This window comes from Carex rostrata, chromosome 3, assembly GCF_964058835.1.
Source record: "Carex rostrata chromosome 3, lpCarRost1.2, whole genome shotgun sequence".
Classification (NCBI taxonomy): Eukaryota; Viridiplantae; Streptophyta; class Magnoliopsida; order Poales; family Cyperaceae; genus Carex; species Carex rostrata.
In genome coordinates this window covers 8,811,748-8,816,720 of record NC_135920.1, presented here as the reverse complement: position 1 = coordinate 8,816,720, position 4,973 = coordinate 8,811,748, and the positions used below count along the sequence as shown (strand labels likewise).

General features: G+C 36.9%; 1 pseudogene across 1 annotated transcript; it reads right to left on the bottom strand.

Moving 5' to 3' along the window:
• Window positions 1–719: 719 nt before the first annotated feature.
• On the bottom strand, window positions 720–3,988 carry LOC144551311 (eukaryotic peptide chain release factor subunit 1-3 pseudogene; annotated as a pseudogene). Its single transcript, XR_013510799.1, has 3 exons — window positions 3,814–3,988; window positions 1,286–2,683; window positions 720–996 (listed from the first exon to the last, which is right to left on the bottom strand). The product of XR_013510799.1 is annotated as a eukaryotic peptide chain release factor subunit 1-3 pseudogene (transcript).
• Between the last annotated feature and the right edge of the window lie 985 nt (window positions 3,989–4,973).

The following is a 4,973-nucleotide window of genomic DNA, read 5'->3' as shown; positions in this document are numbered from 1 at the left end:
ACCCATTGACACCCCTACTAGTTGAATATTATGAAAACTTGTCAATATATAGTTCTCGCATCGTACAAAAGAATCTACAAGTTAGTAATTTTTTAACAAGTAAGAGTAAGGGCAATATTCAGCAATACTTTTAAGTTCAATACATAAAAAATAAGAAAAAGGTCCTAAATACTCTCTTTTGAACGTGTCCGGTCTTTAACCCTTGTCAGGAATTGGACTTTGATTGATTACCATATCACCACAATCCAATATGAAATGGTATCAAACTTTGGTGTTGATTCGCTGTATATATTAAGAGTACTCTACTTCTAAGAATACTACAGTTCTAAGAATACATACAGCGAATCAACAGTAAGCTTGAGAATACTCTAGTTCTACTCTTAATACATACAGCGAATCATAATGTAAAGTTCACCTGGTGCACATGAACCGACAACAAAAAATACCTGCAAGAATACTTGTCCAACAATTGCGAAACTGAGACAAAAGAGTCAATGAGGGTCAAAGTGTATAACCTTGGTTTATGTTACCTTCAGCCTGGTTCATGACTGTTGAAGAAACCACATGCTAGAGACAAAATATGGAGTTAGTTTTACTTTTTACTAACATCCATTTGAACTTCTTCTAAAGTTTTACAAAAAAAATGTATCAGATCTCATCAAGAACCGTCAGCAATATTGCAATGACAAAATGCAACTTAATGGATGACAAGGAAAAAATCAGCAAAAAGGGATATATCTAAACAAGTATCAAGGAGAGAACTGTTTACAAAGACACCAGTCGAATACATAGATTCAATACCCTAGAAACCAAATAAGCAACAGAACCCAACAAAAATTGTCACAACTGTTTGTTCAACCACTGACGCTAAGAAAAGATAAATTATCATGCCAAAAAGAAAAACAAAAGAAAAGACTAAACTCCTCATTTAACAACTTATCCACTCAAGTTTGGCTTCCTCAGCCAATGCAGCAACTCAATTCTCCTTCCCTGAATCTGAAAAGGCCAAAAAAATGGGACAGACAAGAAATTAAGATGGAAAGATAAGGAAAGCTGTCATTAAAGTCCATATAATTTAAAGCTCTGTGCCCTAAAATAAGAAGTTATTGGTTACCCACAACAGCTTTGAATATTCTTAATCCAAGTAAGATGCAAAAAAACTGAGCAAAACAAGTAGAAAATCCAAACAATAATAACCACTAAATTGCTCACTGTACCAGTACAACTTGCACTGAAATATATTACCTCATAAGTCTAAACCATAATATTAAAAAAATCAACTAACCTGAGTAGTTCATCAATCACTTAGAATTTAGTCGTTGCATCGATCCCGTTGCAAACAGCTGATTGCTAGTCAGAGTCCTCATAAACCTCACCATCATCAGAGAACTCATCAAGTGACCTCATATCCAGCTGGTAGCGCAAAATTCCACCAATACCCCCAAACCCTCTACAAAATTGTGACCCCTCCTGGGACTTATTGGTCACAAACTCCAGGGAACAACCAAACTTCTTGTACTCATTTGCAAACCACTCCAGTAAAGCCATTTTCTCCTGAGCCTCCAGCTCAGCATTGTTTGTAGGGTCACGGAAATTACTCTGATCAGCCTCTTGCTCTTTGTTGAGATGTTTTATTACTTGTTCACCTGTCACACTGTTCTTTAAAACATACCGGGTTATATCAAGATTTTCCCACACAATTAAGGTCTCAACCGCTCCCATTTCGAGGGCTTTCAGAGTGTCATCTACTCCAAACACATACTTGCCAGTATCTTGGCTAATCTCCTCGAAGTACTTGCCGATCAACTTCTTCTCTTGTATGAATTTAACATTGGCAAGTATCTCGGCTGACAGTTCAATTGCTTGGTTGAATCCATTTTCACCGCCATATGACACGTCAACTACATTCAGAATTTTTGCTTGAAGACGCTGGTCAAACATGTCAGACTGGCTCAGTTCAGTCTTGAAGTCGGCTGAACCAGCAAGAATCAGTCCAGACACATTTGGCTGGCTTGTAGCTGGGTTGATGAAAAACTGTGTTGCCAGCTCAGCAGTCTTTCTAACATAATTATGCCGCTTTTCCATCCTCAGACGTGCAAAACGAAGTGCCGACTGGCCTCCTCTGCCGTGCTTTTTTGGCAAATCAACAGTAAACTTATGAAGCACCTCACGAGTATTACCACTCAGTGTACCAAACAAAGTACCATTTCCATCCATGACAATGAACCCAAATTTATCATCGGACTCCAATAATTCATTCAGTGCCTCAGTGTGGAACTTGTTATCACACAGGTACAGAGACGCATTAATTGGTTTGAATGGTTCGAAATCAATTGTAACTTTCTTTTCCTTGCCATCATCAGTCACAATTGTACCAGTATAAAGCACGAGACCATTTGGTGGGACCTTATTGTAGAGCTTGAGACGCTGTTGGGCTGAGGTGATGGCGGCAAGGACTGACTGGCGGTTGACACGGGATTTGATATTGGAGGCAGTGCCGTACTCATCACCAAGCATCTTCGCAACCCGAGAAACCTGGTCACGAGGCGGCATGATGAGGGAAATCATGCTGGTGCCATTGCCACGAGCTGATTCGAGTGCCTTGATCAGTTTTTTAATTTTCCATATCTCTATATTCTTGTCGGTTTCCTGGGCATCTGCCATAGCAATGTGTCCTTCTCACCTGATAAAATCACGAGGTTTTTAAGGGCTATTATCAATTGTACCAACTACCAAGGAACAAAAATTGCCTCATGTGTATCAATATGTAAGGCTATGATATAAATAGTAGTCAACTATCACTATTGATAATATATAAAATATTTGAGATCTCAACCGAATCAGTTTTGTTAATGCACCAGGAAAGGTATTAAGTATCACAATGATCCTATCATAAATACTTAACACAAGTACACATGCAAAGAAAACAGCGTGTAAAGATCTGAGATAAAAGTTCAAATTTTTTGGTACAAACTCACGCAGAACACCCTTTCATTGAAATATGTAATAAATAACTGAAATATGTAATAAATAACTGGGGGCCATCTTACTGAAAAGATATAATTAATATTTTTATTTGAACGAAATAAAACAATGAAAAAAGCCTGAAAAAAAAGCAAATATATATTTCTCACAACAAATAAATAAAAGAGGCATCCAGGAAAAATTAAATAATACACATCTCATTTAACAAATCTCAGGATAAATGTAGAGTAGTGATACCAGAAGAGAGTATAACAACCTATCCCTAAATGAAATAATACACGTAACGGAACGTATGAAAAATCAAATTAACTAATTAACAATAGCATAAGGTACTAGAATATGAACACGCCAGCATTTAGAAAGGCCCCACCATTCAGAACCATAAAAAAATACCCATTAAAACAAAGATAACCAAAATCAAGCATGAAAAATAAATTATCAGCTCATAAATGTGGCATACCCTTCAATTCCTCGGAGACCATCTATATATCCCAAACCCACTAAACTCTATTAAATCTAAGTATCTACGCAAGTTTCTAAAATTTACCAAAGCCACGCAATTTGAACCCATTAATCTACAATACAATCAAATAATTCAACCGAAATCCCAAAACAACAGTCCATTAAACCCTAACAAGCCATTTACAAACAATTCGATCATGTGAATTTTAAATTAGCATCCAGTTAAGAGGCCATACCACTAGCATGACTTCCAAGAAGTTTAGGCTATTGAATCTAAAAAATTCAACAGGAGATACAAAACTATAACTAAAACAGATTAGAAGGGGGGAAACTAAAAAAGGAGATATATGAAGAGGGGATATTTACCTAGCGAAAAGCCTGCACTGCCGCCGCCGCCGCCTCCTTCAGTTGGGGATCCAAGCGTTAAGAGAACGGAACAAAGATGGGAGCGCCTCCTTTTACAATTCTCACCTCAGCATCAAGTTGAATATCCATGTTCACCTTTCAAATTTTACGACTATTTACTGAAGATAGAATTTCCTGTTTCGGTTGCGTTCGGGGTTCGGCTAATAAAAGAGGAGAGAGATTTTAGCCTGGGAGACTGATTTGTGGGGTCCAGACGTAAGGAACCTTTCAATTCTTAGAAAGGACATAGGTTCTCCCGTCCATCCACGAGCAAAATTTACGATCATTGTACGAGCAAGAGCGGACAGCAGTCCGCAGAGACCATTTTAGAGTTTCAGTGCAGTCCGGCCCAACTTTGAAAATTTGGACTGCATGTGGGTAGGGCTGTAAGAAATCGTTCAAATTCGTTCATAACTCGCTTACTAATTGCTTGTTTTAACTCGCTCATGTACAATTCGAGTTGGCTGACTCGTTTAATTAATGAGCTGAGTTTGAGCATATCTTAACTCACTTATTAACAATTCGAGTTATAAAAAAATTGTCACACCTCTAATTAGTGCTAGCTAGGTCAAGTTTTTACTAAGTTGCGGTTTGAATTGTTTGTTTTGTTAGTTGTCTTGTTAATTATGTTTAAATTGTTTGTGTTTAGATAAAGTCTTACTAAGCCGTTTGAATTGTTTGTATTTCGATAAACTATTACTAGTATATATTATAACTAAGAAAAATTAACTGATAAAACGAGTTATAAATGAGTTGCGAGCCAACTCGAGTTATTAATGAGTTGAATTTGAATTGGCTTTACAACTCGTTATTACAATCTCAGTTCAAATTGACTCGCTCATTAACTAAATGAGCTGAGCATAAGTTGAAAGTAACTCGCTTAAACTCGTCTCATTTCCAGCCCGTGTGGAGCCTTTTGGACTCTGCTTATTTTTTTAAGCCTAATTCAAAACAGACTAGGCACAGAATTAGTTTGGAACAAAATTCAGACGCAGATGATCTATGAAACTTAAGAAGGCGTCATTAATTGTTATTTATTTTTTCTATTTCATTTATAGTTAAAATTGTATAGTTCTGTACTTCTCTTAGGATTTTTCTTGACAAGAATTTAATGAAAAAGA